This window comes from Osmerus eperlanus, chromosome 6 (genome assembly GCF_963692335.1).
Source record: "Osmerus eperlanus chromosome 6, fOsmEpe2.1, whole genome shotgun sequence".
Lineage (NCBI taxonomy): Eukaryota > Metazoa > Chordata > Actinopteri > Osmeriformes > Osmeridae > Osmerus > Osmerus eperlanus.
This window is the reverse complement of record NC_085023.1, coordinates 14,082,551-14,109,378: the sequence shown is the minus strand read 5'-3', so window position 1 is coordinate 14,109,378 and position 26,828 is coordinate 14,082,551.

The following is a 26,828-nucleotide window of genomic DNA, read 5'->3' as shown; positions in this document are numbered from 1 at the left end:
GCATCAAAATGACTGCATGTGAAGGGCAATGAGCAAATCTCTTCTGAAAAATGACTCAATGAATATTAATTATAAGCCCTGAGATGTGAACTAATTCCTATTTTTGTGAATACACAAATAATAATGTAATCAATGATGAAACTATACATGCATGTTTGCTTATTTAGTAGCACAACGGAAGGGTTGAGAACAAAAGGTTATATAATTTATCCTCATCTCAAGATATTTGGCACAAATTGTGGAATATGCCTAAATGGATCCAGAGAACACTTTCGATAATGCCGTACAGTACAATGCATGTAATTGTTCTAGCTCACTGCAGGCTTGTAAACAGAGCTGTGTATATGAACCATGAAATTTGTCATTCAAGGACATTGTTCATACTAATTGCTTATCTCAACACGACTTATGTGGTAATTGATGACATAATGGAAGAGAACATAATAGGTAATTGATGACTTAATGGAAGAGAACATTATAACCGTAAGGTGACATTATACATCTCAACACTGAAGCAACACAATAGCTTTGAGGCACCACAGTCAACTGCTTGAAGCAGGAATGGAAATAATATCCAATACTCAAATTCAGTCCGGATCTTCAATTACATTGTAACAAAAGGAGAAGAGGGAGAATGGTCTTCATGAGGGGTGTGGATGACACAGTGTTAATTGTGTTTATAGTTATCAAAGTGTTCGGCACATCGCTGAAACCACTAATGAAATTCAATCAGTCTTCACCATGAGCTTCACATTTCCCTGGCTTCGTAATAGTGAGATGTGTACTCAGAAAGACTGGCGATGCATACACTCGCACGCACGCATACCCACCCACACACTCACACATACACACACACATCCACACAAGAACAGACAGAAACGCACAGAAACACGTACCACCACGCACACACATCCAAGGACACACCGAAAGGCAGACTTAGACTTACAAAGACATATAATGAAGAGTTGGGTTACACTGCAACTTTAATCAGTGTCTTGAATGCTCAACACGTTATCCATCCCGGTTGCTGAGATTGCACGATTGACACTTTAGCAAGACGTTTCCTCCATTAACACCCTGGAGTCTGTCGTTTTTCAGGTGACTCATTTTTTCTCTCTCTTCCTCTCATTTTTCCTTACGCTGCATTCTCACTTTTCCTGCATGGGTAATGTGAGCCTGATCCGAATTCTAAACAGGAGCATCCATCCAGTTCTAAAGATATCACAAACAGTCGATACCTGGAGCATTATTTTTACCACATTTTCTTCTTTTTATTTTTACAATTTGTTAAAGCACTGTGGATTTCCACTTTCTCCATTTCTCTTGGGTTTGGAGCGTTCTGAGGTTTACTGAGGGTGTACTGCATAATGATGTCATACCCTTTGTCTGGTTCGAGGGCCTCTTATCCCGCTGGTACCTCCTCATAGGCGTGGAAGCCAGCCAGAGCATGCTGGGGTTAAGGTGGGTTCGTGGGAACTAATGAACAGAGAAACAAATGAACATCGCAGCATAGCTTTGCATGTGGCATATCCGTGCCATGGGATGAATGGTGTGCAACCCTGAGAAAATCTGGATAAAGTCCTAGCGGATCAGCGTAAACATAGGAATACAATCTGCTCGTTGACCAGGAGAATCCAAAGGTTGTTTGGTCGGTATTTCTCACTGACATTCTCCGTATGACGTCATTCCTCCCAGTCCCATTTATTTGACTGGAAAACTCTGCTGAATGACCTCCACCCAGTAGATAGGGACTATATGCCTGGAGCATGGCTGTGATGTAGTGTAGCTACAGGTCCAGACCCTTCATCATATGACAGAGGTCTATGACTGCTAATAGACAGCTACCTGCTGCTCGGTTCTGAAGCACTGACATCTGCTCGGGTATGGAGTTTGTGAGGTATAAAAAAACATGCTGCATCTCCAGATCTACCATGAAGGACTGACAGGAAACCAAGGGACAGACTTCAAAGTGGTGGCAGTTGAGAGTGGTGAAGCTCAGAAGCACTGATGTTTTACACACTCCAGCAGTGTAGCGCGAGGAGATCTGATCTGGCCCTTTATCTCTGCAGTTCAAGGCACCGTCTTTTTTCAAAATGCAGACAGGCAGTAAATTGAAATTTCATATGAGCTAAGAGGATGACAGGCAATGCAGAAAAGATAGCAAAGCTTTGAGCAACATGAGAAAACATCCTGTGTGAAACCTTTTCTTCAGGAGTTTTCCTCTCAAAATAGGCTAGTTGATACATTATTCCTCTATGAAAACAGCAGGTATAAAATTTGAGATTGAAGGAAAAACAAAAAATATGTTCCAAGCATTTCCATTTGCCCGTCTCTGACGCAGAGAGTTGGCAAATGAGTAAAACAAGCAACACAAGCCCTGCCTGCTGATAGTAAGGGGCAGTCTAACAAGCCCATCTTCTCCTGACTTTAGCCTCTTGGAAAACAAAATGAGCCATCAGCGCATCTGACGGCTTCAGAATGGAGGAATAACCAAGACACAATCAGCAGAGAGTTCTAAAGTGGGATACCTCGTGTCAGAGCTGCAGCTTTGGCTCTGTGGTCGCAGCTGCAGCTTGGCAGAACGGCCTGAAAGGCACACTTTTACTTCTTTGGGGGTTTCATCGCTCTTTTTCAGAAAAGGCAATGACTGCTCAATTCTCAGGTCAACCGGCTTATACTCGTTTTAAATCAGCTTGCCTCCTCTCTCCCCAGCTTGTCCTATACACTCCCTGACGGGGAATTCCTCCACTCATCACGCATTTCTGTTTGGGTTTTTTAAGTGAACATGCTGTCGCAAAGGTGTATTCTCGTAGTGTGGCTCTAGGAACTCAATGCATTGTTTGGGATTCTCCAAATGTGCGTCGGAACAATTTCACTGCAGTATGACCCCTTTTATGAGCCCAGGTGCAGGTTTTTTCATTCTCTCTGAGCTCCCAAATTCCAGGGATTACCAGAAAATACTGAATACCCTCAGTGCCTTTGTGCTGAAGGTTTGGCTGCACCCACTGCATTGGCACCACAGCTAAGAAATTCCCTCTAGATAGTGACAATATTCGTCATTTGATTTTCTAGAAACCCACAGCGCAAATAGCCTGGTCAATAACTAATCTCGTAGTTTTGTTTGCTTCACCGGAATCACCTGAGATGGCGGAGCCTAATCAGGTGGATGGAAGATCTTAAAGCCGGATGAGGGGGGGAGTCAGTTATTACAGTGGTGACCTCCTTAGCGGTGTCCCTCTGTGACATTTATAAATGAACTCTCATTTATGCTGTCCCTGCGTATGAGTGTCAGGGACGGTGTCAGCGGTCTAACCCCTCTAAAAGAGGTGACACCGACGTCCTGACAACCCAGCCAGTCGGCTGTCCTACTGCCTCAAAACGGAGCTTTGAGGCCCCCGGAGGTCCTTTATTAAACCTCCATATTGACTCGGGATCCCCGCTGTTCGTGCGAGGTGGAGGATCCAAAAGGTTGCAATGGGACTGACTTCGCCTTAAGCAGAGTTGACATTGACAGGCGGAAGGTGTATATATGTTTTAACACATCCATATCACTCTCTCACCGACACCTTTCCTTTTTCAGTGTGTGCTCACTCCGTCACATATACAGAACATACCTTAACGTGTCACATCTGAACGGCATGTTCCAGGTCAGGTGTTTAATAGGCTCTTGATTTCCTATATTTTCCTCTCCACAAGTGTTGGAAAGAGGGAGGAGAATCTCCTCTTAGTTGTTGATGGCGCCTGGAGAACTTCCTCATCTCAGCCTTTGATGTTTTCTGATGAGACAGATTTCATATCCCTCAATTGATTTAAGCCCAGTGCCTGTAGGTCTGGACTTATTGTGCAGTGGAAACCTGGAGGGGAGAGGGAGTGACAAGCAGAGACAGCCCACCACAGGCTCAACAAGGAACTGGATTGATTCTCTTTAATGTTGGACCATATATCGTCATACACACATTGCATGCTGCTGTGTGTTCTGGTGGGGGGCAAATATTACAGTTTTTCTCAATTTCTCAAAAGGATTTACACACAAATACTGGTACTTGAGACACAATGACCACAACATGTAACTCATGCACCAACCCCATGAACCAATTGTGCTAAACTACAAGCACAATTCCTGCTTTACACTCAAATTGCAGTTCTAACACACACTTTTTTCAAAACACTACACACAATTCTCTGCATTTGGCACAATTTTCATGAAGAAAATCTTTTGTTTTCACAAAGAACACACTGCCATTCAAATACGCACACTGACTCATCACATGGGCAAACACCTGTCACACAGTTTTACAATTAGCAATCAGAGCTTTAGAATAAAAGGGCAACAGGTGACCTTTTCGGTTTTTGAGCAATGGATGCCAACATTGGAAACAGAGGCAGAGGAGTGAGAGTAAGAGGAGGAGGACAGGGAGGACGAGGATGAGGAAGGCCAAGGACCATAATCTCTGATGAGATCCGAGCCGCTTTGGTTGACCATGTAGTCAACCATGGTCTAACAATGAGGGAGGCTGGGCAAAGAGTACAGCCAAATTTGAGCAGGTACACTGTAGCATCCATCATCGGGACTTTCCGAAATGAGAATAGGTAAGAAATCTACACTCACTACAAAAATGACTAAATGTAAATGTAATTGCAGTAGGCCTACTGCATATCAATACAGTACTCAATGAGTACAGTAGTACAGTATTGCCTGTGGACTGTTCTGTAGGACTGTAAAAATAAAGTATGTTTCAAGTATTTGGAAAATGTATTCCTACTTTGTATTCCTACACAGTATTTACAGTATTTTACTATTTGTTTGGCAGAACTGAAAGATTACCAACACAAGGTGGTCGGGAACGCCTTCTGTCTCCTGAACAGGAAACTGAAATCATGAACATGGTCCTAGAAAATAACGCCATAAAATTACGGCAAATACAAAGAAAAGTAATAATAATGTAACTGTATACACTATACAGTAAATTATTCTGTTGTTTTGTATGTAAACCACTGTATGTGCAACTTTGTGTTGGTTGGGATGTACACTGTGTACATTACAGTTTTTCTCAATTGCTAACACACAAAAATGGTATGTGTAAGCCATCCCCACAAAACCATTTTGCCAAATCCCAGCATAAAGAGAATGTACCCCAATCTTTAAACACAATTTACCATTTTTGACACATTTCTCAGGTTCATTCACACTTCTTTGCAAAAGTCTAAACACACCTCTTACTTTAAGACACAATTATCACCATTATGTCATTCAGAAAACACTGCAATTTGATAAGTAAACCCAAAACAGCGCAATTCAAACACCCTTAACAACCAATTATCCATGTGTAAGCACTAACAAGCAAATATACTCAACAAGCAATCAGGGGTTTGGAATGAATACAAAGGTAAGCTCATCTGTACTTTGAAATCATGGACGCAAATATCAGAAGAAAAGGAAGAATTGTCCAAATGAGAGGAGGTGGACAAGGGAGAGGAAGAGGCAGAGGAAGAGGAAGAAGAACAACAATCTCAAATGAGATCCATGCCACACTATGACAGAAATCTCTATGACAGAACAACCTTCTCCAAGCCATGGAAGAAGCTTGTGGGGACATTGCTCTTGAGTCTTGTCAGGGATGGCTCAGGCATTCAGGGGCATTTTCCCTGCTGTTTGGCTAGAGAAAACATTGCCTGTGATGTTGAGGAAAATATTTGGCCTGACCCTGGTCGGAGATAGGATGCTGACCCACAATGAACAGTACTGTACTCAAGCTCTGTTACCCAGGTAAAAATTATTTGTTTATTTCCTTGTTTTCTTAGCCTTTGTTCCCCAAATTACAATTTACAGCAATACATTTGTGTTGTTGACTAACAGTACTACTATTTGTATACTGTGACCACTACAGTAACAAGAGCTCAAAATGCAATTGCTGTATAATGTAAATAGAAAATAAACAGCCTGTAAGAAGGACAATTGCAGTAATTGTGAGTTTTATGATTTACATCATGTCAAACTCATGAGGTGGAACATATCTAGAATTCAGGGACACGTTATAGTCAATGGTTCTTGAAAACCTTTTTATAATAGTGTTTTCAATTCCTCCCAGCAGTGTCTAAAGGGTATTCAGAAGGTTGAATTTATTTGAGGGCTTTTTGTGTATTTTGAATGCAAAGTTAGGTTTATACGACAGATAATATGGTTTTGACTACAGTGTTTGATTTTGGGTCAAAAGTCAAGGGTTTGGCCAAAACAGTGTAAGTATGAAGATGTGTGTATAGAGTTTGGAGAAAACACAGTACACATTCAAGAAATGTGTCTTAGCAATTGAGAAAAACTGTATGTAAAATATATTTGTTACCGTGTATTTCTGTGTTCTGAGTATAAAAACAATATTCTCAAATATTTTACAACACACGTATGTATGTACTGTCTGTAGTAAATGTAACACTGAACAAAAAAAGGCCTAACTCACTATGATGAATGAAGAATAAGTGTTTTCCATTCATCATAGTGTTTTACATTGAGCACATCAGTGTTCAAATGTTTCTTATAAATGTCTATTCATATGATGGTTTGTGTTTGTCATTTGAAAACAAAATACCATTTTGAGATTAAATAACATTGTTTTGAATGTTAAGTTTAATTTTGCAGGAGAAGTGAGGGGTTTTGCCCATTGTGTGTGTGTTTTTTTGATTTGTGTGTAGAGTTCTGAGAGTATGAGGTATGCATTCAGAAAATGTGTGTAACCAATCGAGAACAACTGTAACTAGATGTAGGAGTCCAAGAACCTGGTTGAATAGCAAGAGTTGTTTTTGATTTAAATCAAACATTTTCACAATACATTGTGATGTCAAATCTGGATCAGCTACAGGATTGTACAAAATAATGATACTAATAGGACACAAGAAAAAGCCAGGGGCATGGGAAATTTGAGCAGTGTCTCTCTTCAAGTCGAGCAAAATAAGTAAAAAAATATAAGGCCTATATAATTGATTTGATAATATACAAACCAGTGCATCTAATCTAGTCTCAACATTGGCTGCTTAAAGATGTACAAAATGGGTTAACCTCTATGTATAAAATTGAAAAATGTTCAACCCACCCAACCTATGACACGCAAATCCTCTGGTTAAGCTGAAGATAAACTGACATACCATATGAACAAGAACCAAGGAAAACCTTCTAGGTTCAAGTGTGAAAGCACCATCTGGAGGTCACTCAGAACGGAGGCAAGAAACAGACTGAAGTGCCTAAAGTGTCTTACCATCATATTCTGGAGGGGCGGATAGGAGGGGAAGTTAAAAGAGAGGGTGATGGAGAGAGTGAGAGGCTGAGAGAAAGAAGAAAGAGAAGGAGAGAGAAGAGAGAGAGAGAGAGAGAGAGAGAGAGAGAGAGAGAGAGAGAGAGAGAGAGAGAGAGAGAGAGAGAGAGAGAGAGAGAGAGAGAGAGAGAGAGAGAGAGAGAGAGAGAGGAGGGGTGAGAGGGGGGCGACAGAAAAGCAGAGATAGGTCTGTTATTAAATTGGTGGACTGATGGACTGGTATGAGATGGGGGGGTGAGTGAACCCCTTGCTGAACCATCAACTGGGCATTTGAAATCCTCCCATGTGCTCCATCTCTCACCCTTTCCAATCCCAGCTCTATTATGTCCCATTTAGATGGCTCCCTCTGAGCTCACCCCTCTCAACAAGCAGACTTAACTCATTGGTGGCCAGATCCAGCTCCTTAGTGACCCTCATCACACATCTTACATTCTACCAGGCTGTGGGTCAATAGGTCACGGGCATAAGTCACTCGGAGATTGGCGGGAAGTTGGTTGTTCAGATACATTCCATGAAAGTGTTTCCGAGAGGACCAGAGGGGGTCTGTCTTACCCTGGAGAGTTCTGTGATTGATGATTTGGTGTCTTGGAAATCATTACAGAACTAGATTAGAATTGATCCCACTCGAGATGTTGGGCTACACTGAGTCGGAACAGGAACTTGAAAGAGTCAGGGAAATCATATTTATTTTGTATTTCTCTGTCCTGAGGACTCATCTGTTGATGTTAGTCTGATGAATTTTCTTCATCCCTCTCCTTAAAATACTATTGTGCTTCTGACACAAATGCAGCCATACAGTACAATTGTTATCATGTATTCCACTCGGAGGAATCGTGTTTAGCTGGTAATGCATACAAATATCTTCAGTACAGTCCCAGAGCAGAGAACTGCAGTGGCCTTATAAGTTCAGGTGAACAGTCTGTGCTTGCTTTCGACTCGGATATAAAACTGAGTCAGACTTATCTTGCTGAAGCAGCTAGAGTATGTATCAGTGGTCATTTTAGAAAAAGACTATGGGGAGGTGTTTGCAGAACACTGATGATATCGAAAGAATAAATAAACACGCCCAGATTGAAAAAGAATTGCTCGAATAAATTGAACTGAGACCCTTGTTTGCTTCCACCATGGGTCTTTTGTGATCAGCATGAGAAAACAGGCTGACCGAACAAAGACAGAAGAGCTCTCTGCTGCACATCTCTGCAGACCAACTGCGGAAACCCACAGCAGTGTCTGGCTGCACTCTCAAGAATCCCTCACGATTTCACTCAGGAAGTCTTTCGCCTGACAACTGAGAGAATATAGCTGAACGTCAGTTGTCATTATTGGCAGGAGGATTCCTATAGGACATTCACTTCATGTTAGCACCTGTGAGTCTACTATACAGGGCATAATCCAATCTAAGAGGGATACAAAACATGTATCGGCTCTCACCTGGCTGGATCTGCACTGTAAAGTTGGTGTGCGAGTCAATACTGTGGGCAGCAGAGCTTAACTGGAATCCCCCCACTGCATGATGTACACCCATGCTTCTCACACTGCACAATAGGCCTTATTAAAAACCAGGGGAGCTGCAGCAACCAAGTCAATGCTCTCTTGTATATGATACCAGGTTATCATTCAATTTGCAAGCTGAGCACTATGAACAAAATATAATTAAACGCACTTTAGCAAATCAGGCCAACTATAAATGTCATGAGGGCTGGATTGTTGTATACTAAAGACTGGGTGTCCAATTTCAACATGTGTATTTATTTATTTATTTATTTTGTATTTTATTATTTAGCATTTTACCTTATCTCTCAGAAGCATGGCGGTGGAGCTCTTATTCTCGCATATTAGAGGGGATGTAATTAATTTCTGAATTGGAACGTTGGTCATGATGAGAATTGAAATGTACAGTATGAATAGCTCACAGATTATTCATATTCAAATGCCGTCTGCCGTCTGAAATTGTCTTGGTCTTCTCAGGAAGGCAGACATTTCCAATCACTGTACAACAAAGGCGTTATTGGTTGTGGTCAGAATGAGATGTTCTCCCTCTGCACAGCCGCAGCACACAATCACATCCAAGGGTTCAAACTTTTCCCCACGCTTCACTCTCATCCTTTGTGTCCATATACAGTTTAAGGTCATTGTCATCACAGGTATAATGATGATTGCGCTGCAGTGCCAAACGAAGAAGAGATCCTCCAAATATGCAATTATGTAATTACTAATCAACCCATGACTTGCAGATAACAGCGAGACAAGGTGGGGAGGGGAAATGCCAGCCCTTCTGGTTCTAATGATATCAAAGAGCTCTAAGTGCATCGTGCCTTGTTACTATTAGCCCCTTGATACTGTCAGGCTCTGTGGTTCATTAGCTGGACCTGGTAATGGCACCACTCGAACTTCTTTCCGAGGAGTGGTGGAGCAGGAACAGTGCTCCTCTTTTTGCACTTTTTACAGATTTGGAGTGTATTCAATCTGCCATCATTACCAACATCCTACAAGCCTTTGATGGCCCCAGCTAACTGGTGGAGGGGTGCCAGAGTGTCTGTCATTTGAATTCATGTCATTGATATGGAGATTCTGTTTATGCACATCAAATATGCATCCCTGGTATTTGGGTCAAACTCTCAAAGTCAAAACTCTTGTTTTATTTCCAAAGTTGGGGATGATTTGTGATAACTGGGTTTTGATTATGTTTTGCGGACAAATGAGGCCTTTTGTTGAGGATGTCTAATGTGTTGTTGTTTTGGTGACCTTCAACCTCTAGTGGAAAGTATTCCACGTTAGCTGTCCTCGGGAATCTTGCTATAGAGCACCTCATATTGTTTGTCCTTCTTTAGTTCATACTTAATGTGTAATCAGTACATTAAATCCCAAAAAGCTACTGTAACATGCTAGTCTGGAACAGAGGCCGTTCTATTGAAAGCTTTTGGGCAAAGGGTTTAAAAGCCAGGTGGCAGTCTTTTTTGGAACATTCCAAGATCCACATAACCTCAGTATTTGTACTGTGTTTTTACAATCCAATTGGTTTCGGGTTTGTTTCGTGAGTGTGTCTGTGTTTCTGTGTGAGTGTTTGTGTGTGAGCATGCGTGTGAGCACACAAGTGTGCCGTTGGCTCTCAATATTTATTATCATCTAGAGTTCGCTGGCAGAGAGGAGTAATCGTTCTATGCAGCGGCGCTGAGATCAGTCTTACAAACACTTCCTTCTTCATTCCATGTGTGTATCGTAGCATGAAGCTCTGCACTCAAGTACTGTGGGATGGGAGTCACTGCATGAATGACATACCGTTCCCTGTTTTGCATAAAGATAAACAGGGACAAATACTCTGACATCTCAGTAAAGATCACATCTGGCGATTTCCATTTTGGACCGTTGTTCACTCTCACTTCAGCCATCGGCTGTGAGTATAATGTTAGTTTAGCACACTGATTATGGAATGTAACGGCCATTGCAGTGGAGATTAGTTTGTTTTTGAATTCGAGTGGAGGGGAAAGCTGGAGTCTCTTTCTTGGAGGGATATTATTTGTGATACGGTATTGTTTGGGATGGGTGATGGTGGAGGATTATCAAGGGATTATCTCCGGTTTCCTCCAATGGCCAAACACAGAAAAGGTTGATTACTAATGATAATTTATTTGCATATCAGGATGTTTCCCCACTGCTAGAATAATTTTGTTCTAAATGAGGTATTTCCCTCAGTACACCGCAGCATTCGTCACCCTCTCATATTTCGTCTCATCTGTTTTATTTCAGGATTTCAATACCTGACATTTTATTTGATTTATAATTCATGCCACAGTGATGTGATGATAATGATTGTGCACCTATTTTTGTAAAACCTACAGTGTATTTTCTCATAAGCCACAAAACATCAAATGTATTCCTGATTCTATAGGAATGTATCAAAGAGGGGCAAAAAAAAATTTGAAAAGGAAAAAGAGAATGTCAGGGAGAGCATCAAGGGTTTTCCTTCCGACAAGCACTCTACAATCTCACTCACAGAAGGAGGGATGAGATGGAGGAAGGTGTGAATTTAATGCAATAGCAAACTCTCCTACAAAATATTTTCTGAGTTTGAAAGTCTATTAACCTCCAGTGGGATGTTCAGTTGATTTCTGGGTCCTCCACTGTGTCCTGTGGACTGCCAGCCTCATATAACCTCATCAGGAAAAAAGTTAATCTAATTTTCTAACTTGTATTTGGTATTTATTTCCCCCCTCTTATGCATGTTATACCAAATTTTGATCGACATGTTGGTGTCAGTCAGTGCAATCATTTCCAAAAACCAATAAATTGAGTCATGGATGTTGACAAGCTTGAGCAACTGTAAACTGTAAACATTTATGTACATTATTATAACCTGCTCTTTCTGGAAAAAGATATTGGTCCATTTAACAGTCTATTCTAAACGTAAGCTTAGTACTGTACAGTATTTCTGTGTCCAGCACACATTTAGGATAGACACACATGCAGGCACACATAGACACAACATTATTCCTGTGTCTATGAAATAAACATGTTTGTGCCTATTTCCTTGTGTGTTTTAATTTGACCTCTTACCTCTCCCTGCACCCACAACCCACATTCCTCACATTCCCATTAAAGGTCTCTTTTTCCAGCACTTTATGTGCCCACCGTGTCCTCTACTCTGATGGTGGAACAGACAAGCTGCCACAGCAGACAGAGCCATCCCTCTGCATGATAGATGGCCCTCATCTCACCTCTTCATTGTGGAAATGAACCGTCACTCTCATACGCGCCACTGCTCAGAATGAAAACTGAGTGTCGGTGATGCCATGCACCTTTTTTCCTTTCCCTCTCATGCAGCATGTATCGAAAGAGTGACTCCTTCTTGTGAACCCACGCCACAGAGTTAGCTCAGCGTGTGTCTGTAATGTTAGGGTAGGACTTGGCAGAGCAATTCTGTCTGTCGAGAAAAGGGAGAACAGCGCCAACCACTCCTGCCGACCTGCTAAGATGTCAACCTGACAATCAATGTTTACGCTGTCACAAATGTCGACAGCGGTGACAGGGACAGTACTGTTGATGTCACGTGACTGAGGTCTATTGTTCTATGCTGATGGGCTATCTGAGTCACATGCATCGTCTCCACAGGCAGCCTGAAAAGCAGCCTTAAAAGCTGTGTTTCTCTCTCTCTCTTTCCTTTTTTTCCGTTTTCACTGAGCCCCTGGCCCTTCTCTCCACTCACAATGGGAGCAGAATTGATAGAATTATGTATCCACCGTTTGAGAATACAGCGTGTCGGCCATTCCCTCTTATTGCTGCAGTAAGTGTGATGCATGAGCAGAGAAGCTGGGCATGTAATGACAGGCTTACCTGCGGGGAGGGGGCGGGGGGTGGTACGACCAGGGGAGTTGGGGGGATCAATAGGGGTTAGCCCACTTAAGTGGTGTGGATGGACCACGTAATGAACACATACAGTGGTGAGGGGAAAGCGGGTGCATCTGGCAGAAGCAGTTCTGATTGCCCGAGTCATCATTCCTGTACTGACCTCTGCTCAGTCCCTGATTCTACCCCTTAGCAACGCTCCGAGCCGCCTGTCGGGGCGGCGCACGCTTCTCACGTGTCAGGCTCACGTGGAAGGCCGTGTTTGTCTCTCTCTCTCTCTCTCTCTCTCTCTCTCTCTCTCTCTCTCTCTCTCTCTCTCTCTCTCTCTCTCTCTCTCTCTCTCTCTCTCTGCACGTTTCATCCGTGTTTGGGCCGAGCCGCTGAGTCTGCACTGTCACCCCCACTCGTCCAAACGTTTTCTTTCTCCCTGAAACCCCTTTCAATCATCTCCTCATTTTTTTACATTTTAGTCATTTAGCAGACGCTCTTATCCAGAGCGACTTACAGTAAGTACAGGGACATTCCCCCCGAGGCAAGTAGGGTGAAGTGCCTTGCCCAAGGACACAACGTCATTCGACACGGCCTGGAATCGAACCGGCAACCTTCTGATTAATAGCCCGATTCCCTAACCGCTCGCACTGTAACATCTGTATATATGTAAATAAGAACGTGTGTGTGTGTGTGCATGGGTGTGTGTGTTTGTGTGTGTCGGCGTGCATCTGTTGATGTGATCCATGCGGTGAGGGTGGAGCAGTCTGCTGAGCAGACAGGACTGGTAATTGCATACATTTGATTGAGCCACACTTGTTGCCCCTGTGTAAGTAATAAAAGCTGTTGAGTTGAGATGTAAAATGTTGTGCATAATGTGATTATAGTCTCTGTGGGGCTGGGATAGAAAACGTGCATCATGACAATATTGGGCTCTCTCCTCCTTCCTTAAACAGGAATTGTTATTAAACCAAAAAAGCTCATGTTTATTTTATTGTTTCATTTTGCTTTGTACTGTTGGTTTCTGAAAGTGGTCCTGAGAGAGACCTGGATATTTGAGCTTTTGTGAACTTGGGTTTTCTGCTTCTGAACAAAGGTAGCTCTATTCTCTGTGTATTGTACCTCTCTCTGTCGGACGTTTCTTTCATCCTGCCCACAGCCAAACAATACCATACTGGACCTTCACACCTGCCTCCACAGTCAGGTGCAAGAGAAGTGCCAAAGTGGCCAAATTTCTTTATTCATTGTTACCTGGAGATAGCTTGTGGTTTTAGTTATAAAAGCCTACTGGTAGATATATTCTCAATAAAAGAGTTGTGTTCGCTTAAATATGCTGAGTTGGACGTTAAGGCAATTCAAAAGATACATATTTCAGGGTCAACTAAAAACCATCCTCAGTTATACAGCCCTAAAGGCAGAGGAATGAGGGGGTCCACAGCTACCAGTATTTATAGGGTTTGCTATACAAGGGAAACATTTCCTGTTCTGTAGGTTATCCCTCACTGGGGGCAGGCTAACTGCTACTGCTCTGTTCTGCTGACTAAAGATGACTGTATCCGTTAAAGTTTCCTCTCAAAGAAGCCCAATCAATATTTAATTGCCTTTCTCCTTTGTCTGAGACATCTAAAGTTCACCTCAAGTGCATATAAGACTTATAGAGGATGTTATTAGCTTCCTACACATGAAGCACCAAAATAATGAAATCTTCAATTATACAGTATATCATTACTACAACCTCTCCATACCTGCTTTGAAAAACAGGATCGAGATGACTTTTGCCAAAGCAACCATGAAGCCAATTCAGCGATGGGGATGAATTCTGAATGCTCTGATCAAAGTGTACAAGTAAAGACCCTCCCCCTCTCTCTCTCTCTCTCTCTCTCTCTCTCTCTCTCTCTCTCTCTCTCTCTCTCTCTCTCTCTCTCTTTCTCAGAGACAGGAAACAGAGAACCAGCGATATTGATATGTGACTTTCAGCCATTTACTGTTGGCCCATAGGGACAGAATGCATGGTTGTGTTGTGGAAAACCATGGAGAGATAGCCTTTGGCATTCTAGCATGGTGCTGCAGAAAATGCTGTGTTGAATGCGAGTATCTACAGTAGCAAAAGTGCTGTGTTGGATCAGCTGACACATCAACTGAACTCCATTTTTACCACAGGATAAATATTTTTCCTCGAAAATACAAGCCACTGAAAGATTTGCTTTTGGTCTTACATTTGTTTAATGAATTTCTGTATAGTATGGGTTCGAAAAAAGAGCAATAGGCCATAACAAAAGATCCTTTAGCCTCTGCCTGGGACCAGAACTACGGTAGAAGTTCTACAAAATGGACATTTGATGTGTTTTCCTTGGATTGCAACTCCATATCCCATGATATTCTCTGTAGGTTCTTGGTCTTTTTCCCTGAAGGCAGTCATATTGTGGGAGAGGTTGCAGCGCCTGACCAAGCAATGACATCACAGCATGGATAGCAATCACTGTCACAACCTCATAATCGATAAACCACATTGTGGTTTCATCTAAACCTAATCTGAATCACAGTGTATTTACTCAATTTAACTCCAAGCCATGGAGAACGGATGAGATGTACTGAAGGTTCCCAGAGAGCGTTCCACGACATTGTGACCTCAAACTGTGGTTTCTTCTCCTGCAACAGCAGGGCTTCATTGTTTTTTTGGGAGGTTGCATCGACCAGAGTGCAGTGACCTGAGGTAATTGTGACCTCAAGGTCCAGCTATTTGATATGATATCAATTCTATCTGTCCCCTGATGACTGTTGAACCATTGTTCCAATATTTTTCTTTATGGTCAAAAATAATTGACATTGCAGGTTGAAGGATTGGTATATATTGCATTTTAGTACACATAAATCAACATAAATGTACAAGGTATCCCCTGGTATGCATACCATTTATATAGTACAACTTTAATGTGGGGTGTGACTTCCAGGATTTGCTCAAGCCATAAATGTACACGGTCTTTGTTTTCGTGAAACTGATAAAACGACAGAACCACAGGTTATAAAAAGCGCCTGGCCTCCCGGGAGACGACTGACAGCCCTGTCTGAGCTGTCGAGGGGGCTGTGGAGGACATCCCCTGCTATGCTGATGAGGGTTTAAAAGTAAAAGCTAATATAATAGATGGATCCGAGGAGACTTATCGAAATCTCTTGCTCATCTTCCTTTATTGCTGTTCACTTTGTTCTCTCTCTTTACCTCCCCTCACAGTGAGCAAACATCCCCAGCAGAAAGCCCTCAGTGTAATACCCATTCAGTTGATCTGCTGAGGTTAGCACATGCGGGTGAGTGTGCTAACCTCGTTTTTTGTAATTATCTAGCAGAGGGAAATGCTGGGAACTCTGAGTTTTGAAGGGAGAGTGGACAGCTTTTCATCTTAAAAATACTCTTGCGTTGTTCCAGACTAAAATTGCCTATTGTTATATCCCCCTCTTTAAATCTTTGCTTGTCATCATTTATAGAATACATTTTTTTTGTTTCTGTGACAAAAGACCAACGAGTTCACAGTGGTGGATACACAGATGCTGAGAGCTTCTTGAGCCAAACTGTCATTTCAATGTAATTATGTAATTTTGTGATTAATCCACATAATTTTCAGTTTTGGGGATTCCATTAGATACTAATAACTTCATGAATTTCTTATTTTAAAACAAACAGCAGGCAGAGGTTAACATTGTACATCTGCCGGATCCAATTACATTGTTTCTTGCATGAACACTTTTCAATTATTCATTTTGGCATTCCTAATTTCTCTGCTAAAGAAATGATTTAAATGAAGTACATGATATACATTAATGGTGATTCCATTTTTATTTAACATAATTGGCATCATGTGTGTGAGTGTGTTTAGCATTTCATGTCGAATAGAGAAATAATTAGCTCTAATACAAATCAAATTGAAAGACATTCTTCAAATATTCAACAGAAAAACAAAACAAAAAACATTCATCCCCACAGACTCCTATGTTCTGAGACGACATACATTTAATGCACAGGAAACACAGGAAACACAGGACACGAGACGTCAACATCTTCCTCCACAAAGCTTTGCTCTGTTCTGTTCAGCATTGTGTCATAAAGCAGAAAAAAAGGACAAGAAGGAGTTGTGATGTGTGGTCTGAAAACTTCCAACTCCTTGAAGTTGTTTCGACAACTTCTGGTGCTGCCAGCCATCTTGGTCTCTTCATACCTGTCATTTGGGCTGTCTCAGTCTGTGGTCTCCCACCGAGATAGTCTAATGGTCCTGACAGTACGAAGGTAGGACATAGGAGAGAGAAAGAGAGCGAGAGAGAGATGACACATTTCATGTTGTGCACCCTGAAAATGTGACTTAAACATGCAGCAATCCAATGACAGGTTTTGTGTAAATGAAGAATATATAAATCATTAGAAAAAGCATCCTTCTTTTCATCAATCCTGTATGAGATCAGAGGAATATTGAATGTATCTAATGTCTATCCAATTTGAATTCTTCCCACAATTTCCATAAGAAGGTTCAGAATGAACTGTCCCAGAATGATTAGCAGAGTAGTTTTGAGATAAGTATTATTGAATAACAGCTTATTGAACGAGTGTAAACAATGTGATGAAGTCCGGAAACACAAATGAGATTCTCTTGACATTTCAAATGCTTTTCTGTAGGGAGGAGAAGCCCTACAAAGAGTGTGGTTTGAAACATTCACGACATCAGACGTTATTGCAATGTAAGTGATGAACTATTGGAGGTTTGAGACAGAGGGTAATTGATTATAAACACATAGATGTAGATGATGGCATGGGTGAGAACATTCAGCCAAGGGGCACAGAGTGCCATGGAGGGAATGTCATCAACTGGTTTTGGACCCCCATATAGGTTATGTTACCATGTTGGTCCATGTTGGTTGAGAAGGCTCAAATCTGAGAGAAGGAAGTGTTTTCTGAGCATCAATAAAATTGTTTCAAGAATGATTTGTGAGTGAGAGACATAACATGTCATCATCAATCAGCATACTGTAGTGAATACTGAAGCAGCAGACGAAAAGAACACTTAGGTTTGAGAGTTAGAATGGGGACGGGTGAAGAAGACAGCAGAAAAGTGATTAGTCAGGGAATGACATTGGAAACAAAGCTATCATTATTTATGTCTCCACTGGAATTACTATCCAAAGACCGAGGCCATTATCTACTGAAGCACATCCAAAAAAGAACATTGTTTGTCCTCCAAATGTAATATTTTGTAAATTCATTACGAGGCATGTCTCTGGTGAACTGGCGTTTACAATGTAACCCCCAAACTCTTTAAATCTAAGATATCAATATCTCCACCCTTGGTTCAAATGCCACATTACTTCAACAATGTCCTTTTTTGTGTTTGTGTATGTGAATGAGCGTGTGTGTGTGTGTGTGTGTCTGTGTGTGTGTGTGTGTGTGTATGTGTGTGTGTGTGGAGTGGGCGGCCCACCGTCTAATGAGAGGACTCTTCGACCTGTGGCAGGAGAGGTTTGCTGTCTGGCGGAGGATGCTAGGATGTCTCCCAAGGAGGACAGCCAGTCATGGCTGCTCTGCGCCAATAGAGACGTTTGTCGGTAAATAAATCAGGAAAGGTCAGACCATCCCCCGCTCCGTGCTGCAATTAGAGCAGAGGTGTGAACTCCGGGGGCCTCCCAGCAGAGGGGGAGGGGCCACGCCACTATGACCCCTTGCCCTCCCATCCAAGCCATGGACGAGCAGCACGGATGTGGGGCGTGTACGCGTCTGTGTGAGAGTGTGTGTGTGATTGTGCGTGTATGCGTGTGTGAGTGGGAGGCAGATTGAATAGGATTTCCATTCCGGCTTCAATTTGTTGTCATGCTACATTTGAGTCTGACAATGAGAGACAGTGACGCATTTGTTGTGGAATTTTCTTCTTTTTGCCCCTGATATAACTCATTCATTGATATCACTGCGCTGGAGGTTTCTGTACCTATCTGGCCCATAGACTTGCAATATTTATCTATTCTGGATACTGTGTGGCCCTGGTTGTCCATTGATAGCATGCCAAGGCAAGCAGTCGACTCATCCAGTACTTATAGGCTGTGGCTGTACAACGATATAATCTGATTCATCAGTATTTCAAACAACACGACAAAAGTTGCTTTTCATCTTTCTCTTCATCCCATGGCGTGTGTGTGTGCGCACGTGTGTGTGCATGTGTGTGCGTGTGTCTGTGTGTGTGTACTAGGGTGTTGGCATGGTTTTGGAATATTTAATACTGTATCTCCCATCTTCGAAATTGCCTCATTATCATTGTTTTAAGTCCAAGATTTTCTCCAGGACTGTAATGTATTTTTGATTTGTAAAGATGTTAAGGCTTCCAGTAAATAACCAATGTACTCACAGTGGTGGATGTATATGAGCACTGCTGACGTGCTAATGTTATGGGGCAATGCAGAGTTTCGAGGCCTTAATGCATATTAGAAAAGCATTGTTTTGAATCACAAGCCCATTCTGAAGAGCTCTGTATAAGCTACTCATGCCTTTATGAGGCCAGATATCTGGCCTGTAAAATGTTTATGACTACTCTAAATAATTAGAGATTGGTGGCCAATGATGGAGACGCAGTTGGGGAAGAATTACTCTTCTCTAATCACCTTTGCAACCACACTGAGCCTGACCTGAAACAGAAGGACTAAACGGTATTTTAATCAAAGTTTCTAAAACTCAATTATGGTAAAATGATTAAGGCTCTCTATCTCTGTCTTTAAATATTCATTCTGTGGCACATTGAAAGAATAATGACTCATCGATTACCTATGCCTTCACACCTTGACCGATCGTGACACTGTGGGGAGGATAGTAAGGAATATCAACTCTGTCTGCTTCTCAGGGGACAATTACAGTTCCTTGACTGGGTTCGGGGATGGAACTTGGCGGTATGAGTTATTGTGTGTGTAGAAATATGAATGTTTGAGAGATCTTGGGATAGACACACAAGTTTATTGAAAATCGAGAGGTCACAGAGGGCTCCACAGATGCCTACTGATCAGCATTGATAAGCAACCTAAACTCTTAGAGAGGGTCCATTCACTTCACTCTCTGCACTCTGCCTCGACTGAAATGGAACAGAAAGCTTCAGCGGTTCAATTGATCGTTCCAAATTGGTTTGAATGGCCTCCTTTTGTATTTGGGGTGCCCTACTCCTTCTCCTAATCTCTGCAGTATTTTTAGTATGATTTTTCATGACCACTAAGTGCCTAAATTGTCCTTTTTCTGGTCTTCCATGGCCTCTCCCGTCAAGGACGGAGATTTGTGTTCCCAGGGCGCAACACAGACGTTAACGCCAACGTACATCCCTCTTACCTGTTTTTGGGTGTTGTGATTTTTTTTTGGGGGGGGGGTCCTTTCATTTTGGAAACCCTATTTTTGGACCTTGCTTTGCCACTTCACTTTCTCACTCACCAGGGTTCCCTCGCTCGCTCCATCTTTCACTCCCCCCCATTCTCCCCTGCTGTCTTTACCCTCAAGCCATCTCTGTTTCTTTTTAGCTTTGCTCATCCCCCCTTCACCCATCCTTTCACCTACACAGTCAAGGCACCACTGTCCTCCTTCTCATTTCCATATCCAAGACATTGTCACAGCCTTTTAAAAATTAGGTTGAGCTTATGTTATTAACATATTCAGTCCTGATATTAAATACACAGGCTATATACATATTATACTGATATTAAATTTGTATCAACTGTTATGATGGCTTTTCAGCTACAGTAGACTCACTTGCTATAATGCACCATGCCAGGATCTTTCTTTTCTCCTTGCAACCTGAACAAACAAATGTATGAATTCAGTGGTTTGAAAAAACGTGATGTAACACCTTTTTTGAGGCAGCAGATGACAGTGTACATCTATATTTGGTTATGTTTAGTTCAAAATTGATAACATGAATAATTAATGTAAAATCTGAAGAATGGAGAGTCACATACTGTACCCCTTCACTCTACTGTAAACCCCCCTCCCCCACCACCATTGTGCTACCCGTTTCCCAGTCGTTTAACTAATCATGTCTATCCCCTTGTCGACAAGAGTTGGGACTGTGGCGGGAAAATGGAGCGCAGCAGAGAAAATGTGCCAAACGTGCGTGGCAGGGCCATGGCGATTTAATGGAAACAGATGTTTCCCCCGCCGGAGTGACAGCACATTCTTCTCTAGTTCCCTGACTGAGGGAGCAGACGTGCTGCAGATGGCCACTGTGCCCGCGGTCATCATTACTTGGGACCACTCTTGAGACTGCTGCTGAAGGGAGGTGTCCCATTCCTGTTGGAACACAGAGACATGCGACACACCATACAGCCACGAGATAAAGAGGAGTTGAAAGGCCTGTGGCATGTGTCTGAGACAGACAAGATGGCACCTCAGAAATTATGAGATGATGTGAGAGAAAGATGGAGAGATTAACGGATAAGAGTGAGAAAGAGAGAGACAGACACAGAGAAACAAAAACCAGAGAGGACGAGCGACGAAGAGACCAAAATTGGAAGAGAGAGAAAGGGAGAGCGAAATTAATAGAGAATAACGAGAAGACTATTGTTAGTTAAAAGTGGAGGCATTTGAAATAGAGCATAATAGCAGGTTGTGTCTGGTCCCTGCTGAGTGTGTTTGTTCCTACATTTGGTTTGTGTGGCCCTTTGTGTGCGGCGCGTTGGGTGAGAGTGTGTGTTTGTTTGTAAACGCTCAAGTATGCGAAAGTGTAGTGCTGTTCCCAGAGATCTCCTCCACATATCGAGTGACGGCAAACAATGATGGACTGAGGCAAGGAACAACAAACGGAGACAAAAAACCAAACTATTAACCCTCCCTCCGAGAGGGAGGAGGGTTCCAGGGATGCTTCCCCCTTTTCTTCTCTATCGTTCTCTCGTTCTCCTTCAGCGTAAAAGATGAATCCCTCAATGCGGCCCTCTCAAATTGGATTCTTTCCTCCAGTGTAATGCAAAAAAACAAAAAAACATTCATCAAGTCTGTGCCATTGCGCCATGCTCCTGTTACTAGTCATCAGCTGTAGATAACCACGGGTCAATATCGCTTCCCATTTCCCCGGCCGTAACACTATCATCCGATCTCACTGTTATTTTCACTCCTGACCAGGTCGGCTGTCAGAACTCTCACTTTCATAAATGAATGGTTTGAGACGTGTTAATTCAAGAGAATGGACAGACTGTTGTCACAGTTCCAGGTGCTGTGCTGTAGATTCTTTGCTCGGTTCATGTCAGTCATTCAAAATCTGGTTTGATAAAACCACTGTGAATTTGACTTAGCTTTTTGGTGAATCCCAGTTCCCCAACCTGCACTGAAAAGACTGTCTCTAACAATAGAACCCAGGCTGATAGTAGCATCAAACGAACACAAATATTCACTTCAAAGTTGGTTTTTCCTTCAACTTCCTCCACAAGTGCACCCTGAAATTTCAATATCTTTGTTCATGTAACCAGAGCCCATAACTACTCTGCTGGAAGATGAACCTAATGATTTGTGTCTCTTCCAACAGTGGTGGTGGTCTGGCCGTGGCTCAGGGGGTAGAGAGTCATTCACTAATCCCAAGGTTGGTGTTTTGATCCACTATTTTTTTGGGCCATGTGTCAAAGTGGCCATTAGCAAGACACTGAATTAAGTTGCTCATGATAGGCACTGATGTACATTGCTTTGGGTGTGCCGCTACAAATGTCGCTACGTAAGGGAAGTCCATTTACCTTTTTTTGAACCAACAGTCTCAACATGATGCAATCAATTTACCTTGGAACAGCAAAGGGGTATTTATAATTATGAGTATTATTTGTGACATCAGAGGCTGGGGCTATATGAAAGGTTAAACAGAACTCTAATTACCAGTCTGCTGGACACTTTCACATGAAAGGCTGCTTTCATGATTGCCACCATTGAGGCCATCATCAGTGTTTTCCGAGCTACCTACGTCCACAGGAGAGTAATGAATCAGTCACAGTGGAACTTTGTCTCATCTATTCTTATCCAATTGCATCATGTGTTGTCTTCAAGTCCACTCAGACAATGATCCATAGATAATTGCTTTTTAATTAAGAGTGAGCAATGACCACATGAGAAACATTACACTTTCGGCAAGTAACTCCATCATAATTTGCCTAGCAGGTTTGAATGGTGCTATTAAGGCTTGCTGTGCACACAAACAGAGGCACCGAAACGGATAACCCAATGAACAGTCTTGTCACATTCTTCTAAAGGCATAAAAGCAGCTAAAGAGCAATCCACATTCATCCTGTTTCCTTCTTTGCTTGTTTTGTGTTCATAATAAATGGCACTCAATGGTGTGATGTGATGAACAAAATTCCGCTTCCTGACTGCTAGCAACGATATTGGCATGTGTCACTCAACTCTATATTAATTCACCAAGCATAAAATCCATGTTAACTATGTTAAATGTCAAACGAAAATCGACCTTCAACATTTCACCAAAAACGACATGTGTTTTTAATCACAATATCCAAATGGCAGGAGGGAACAATTGGAACCCACAGTAGCAGACCGCTGAATAAAAAAAGAATCATGTGAAGTGGAGACCCAAGAACAGTACCACCGGTGCAAAATATGCAATGCATGTATGTTTAATGCAAGATCACTCCTGGTTTCAGAAGTCAAAAGCTGTCATTTCCATAACATTGCATGCCAATTGGAAAGGTCAGAACTGTCCACAGACAACAAATGAAGCCAGTAATCTTCCTTCCTCCAGCTTTGCAGAAATACATAAAAAAACAGATGCCAGTGTGAATCTTGATGAACCCCTTACAATGAAATGAAATAAGTGCATCTGGCTCGACTGATCTTGTTCAAAGTATTCAGTCCTGCAGAATGAGTGTCTTCACAGCTGAACATGGTACTGTACCTCACTTGTCACATCCCGTGCATTCGTTCATGACGTTAGCAAATATCCTCACACACTTCCCTACATATCCCGATGATGACACAAGGGTGTTCTGTTTGTTTCATGCAGGCATCAAAAAGCGCCAGTAGGCTGTTTATTTAACATTGCCTTCTACTTTAAAAACCCAGAGTTTCCCATGGTCATCCAGCCTGTCTTCCTACCTGTCAGCCTGCCTGCCTGCCTGCCCACTTGCACAGCCGCCTGCCTGCCTGCCTGCCCATCTCAAGGTCGTGTGTGGCAGTGTGTGAGAGAGATTACAAGACTAATGGACAGGGCTCGACTCTAATGAAGAGTCCTGATGAGGAGGCAGCATTGTTCCCCATCGACAGATCAGCCACTGCCATTTCCATTTTCATGGGTGCCCAGATGCATCGCCAGGGGAATTTCATGGCTGATTTGTTGATCTCTGTGGATGGAATTTCACAGTAGTGGTGTGTGTGTGTGTGTGTGTGTGTGTGCCTCTCTCTCTCTGTAATTGTGTACAGTTAGTAGACTCAGATACAGTGCCAGATACAACACATTTGAGAGGAATTGTAATGTAATCACATCCTTAATGAAACATAATGCCACAGGACTGAGACATTCTGTAACTCAGAAACAAAGCATTCCAAATCCAAATGCAAACACAAATTGTTCCCATTAACATTAATAATGTGTTGAGTTTGTATTTCCTACTAAACTTTTGAACACAATTGGGTCATGTCGGAATCTGCCATTTTTTCATCATGTTTTTTGCAGTGCACGCTGTTAGACGTACGCTGAAGAATGACCCTGCATAGAGAGGCAGCATGAAGGACAGAGGTTCTCGCCCTCTCGCTCGTTGTGGTCTTTCAGAGCGGCGCCACACCTGCCTTCTGACACTGATCTTTTTTTACACATCAAATCCCTTCTTGATACACACAGTATGAAGGTTAATGAGGGGGATACAGCACTTTGTCAGAGAGAACTGGACCTTTCTAGACCACACAGACGACAGATGACTTCGATAGCCACTGTTGACGTCTGAACACTACACCATAGACTGCCAAAAGAATTCTTCAACTGCAATGGTAAAGCTTGAGATACAGATCGCCGAAAATTCGAGTGAAGAGACATTTTATGCTACACATTTGCTACAAAGCAGAAGACTGATGAACTGTTGGCTATAGCCTCCTATATAAAGATTCACCTTCACTCAAAGGAGATAAAAGGAAGTGATGAAGGTCAAGTGAGAGCTTTATTCAGGACAGGAGTCTGTTTGACATGCAGGTGGGAAAACATTTCTCTCCCTAAAGGTCTCCCGGACCCTGGGGGAGTGTGCGTGGGCTAGGCTACTGCATAGCATCATCTCATTGCCTTTCCAGCCCATGTCCTTTTCTCTAGTGATATTTTCACTGTGCCAGAGTGCTGTGTCACTGTGATTGGTGGTCCTCGGGTTTTTGGTTGGTTTTTCTTCTTTTTTTTCTTCTTCTAAAGTGATTCTTTGGTTGAATTGGGGCAACTCAGGCATGTTTGTACCTCTTTGTCTTTTTACTATTCACCCTTACCGTAACTAAAATCACAGAAAATAGTCTGTTCTTATTGACAATAAAAGCATTGCTGGTTAGCTTTAGTGCTAGTCAATCCTGGTCTCATAAAAACCATGATTTAAAACCTTTTCTATTGCATTTGATAAAGATTTGGTGAAATGACTGAGAACAGATGCACCCTCCATTACAGAACTCAAATGCATTCCTGTATCATCACTGATTAACCGGACTATGAATGTTTGACTTGTGGAAAATGTGACTCTTGCATTGGAACTTAAAGGGAATTACCATAATGGTATTTGACATATTTGAAAAATGAATTGCAGATTAAATGGTTCTCAAATAAAATGTGTTCACTGACATTGGGCATTAGTCATGGTGGTGCCTTAACTATTTTGTTAGTAATTCAATACTGCCCTCATTTGACCCATACCATGTACTACAGTCATGGTGATGCTCAGCTCAATACTAGTGGTTAAGAGGCATTGTTCTCCGCTCAAATATGTATTACTGTAAATGTGTAACGCGTCAATTGATGACGTTGATAGCCTACCTCCACTGGCCATCACAAAACAAAGGGTTATTTGATACTGTGCTTTGTACCAGTCTCTCTGAGAGTGGTACATTATGAAACAGAGTCAGGAGGTGTGCTCACATGAAAAGGAACCCCCGGAAACCAATTACAAGTCAATTGGCCATTAGTGTTACTACAACAGCTCCGTGATTGGCTGACTGATTCTGATACACAAAACTTGTGCAGTAGTTTCAGACTTTTAACGACACTCTGTGTCTTCTGCTGTTGTGTAGAAAAGCATTTACAGTGATACCAAGGCGGTGTTTCATGAGTATTCAGATTTTTCCCTTCCACACATAGCATCACATTAAATTAAATGTTTGAGTGAAAAAGATAGAGGGAATGTATGTGTGTGTACGTGTGTGTGTGTGTGTGTGTGTGTGTGTGTGTGTGTGTGTGTGTGTGTGTGTGTGTGTGAGAGAGAAGGGAAGTTTTTTCATCTCAACTTGATTTACTGTAACTCAGACACACTGACAAAATAGAGATTGACGCACATGAATTTGGATTGAATCCCAGTCATGCTCCACCCTTTCACTCAATAAGAAATTATTTTAGCCACATGTGAGCTTTGTGAGTAATTACAGCGTTCATCATATTCTTTAAATATTCATAGGCTGTCTCCAATCCAAGCAGGACACAATTACAATTGCAAAACAGCTTTAATGAACTGCAGCATGCTTTAACAGGAGTCAACATGAAACTAAGCAATAGAATAGATGTGAAATGTGAGGCCCAGTATATGAAATTAAAACAATGTATTCTGTGTTGAAATGGAAATAGTTTATCTACAGCTCTTATTAGTGTTTCACATGTCCGTAATTGTTTTCAAATTAAAGATGTTTTTGAAAAATGTGCCTGTAATATTGACATTGTTGTACTTAATGTATCGGTTTACTGTAGTGCACGTTTCAAATGCAAATAGGCTACGGTGAGAAAGACTAGATAAAGCAACTACAGTGTTGGTATTAGTGATTTGAGCCATTTGCCAGCAGATGGCTCTACTGTGCAGAGCTGAATATGAGCACTTGACTCTCACTGTAGCATGAAACAATTCCTGTTTTATATTGCTCTTGTAAAGTCACAATTTTTATGTTTCCATACTAGTATTATGAGACATGATAAAGAGATCTGTATAGATGCCACTTGTTTATTATTGTATATAGCATTTGAGACATTGTTTTTAACAAAT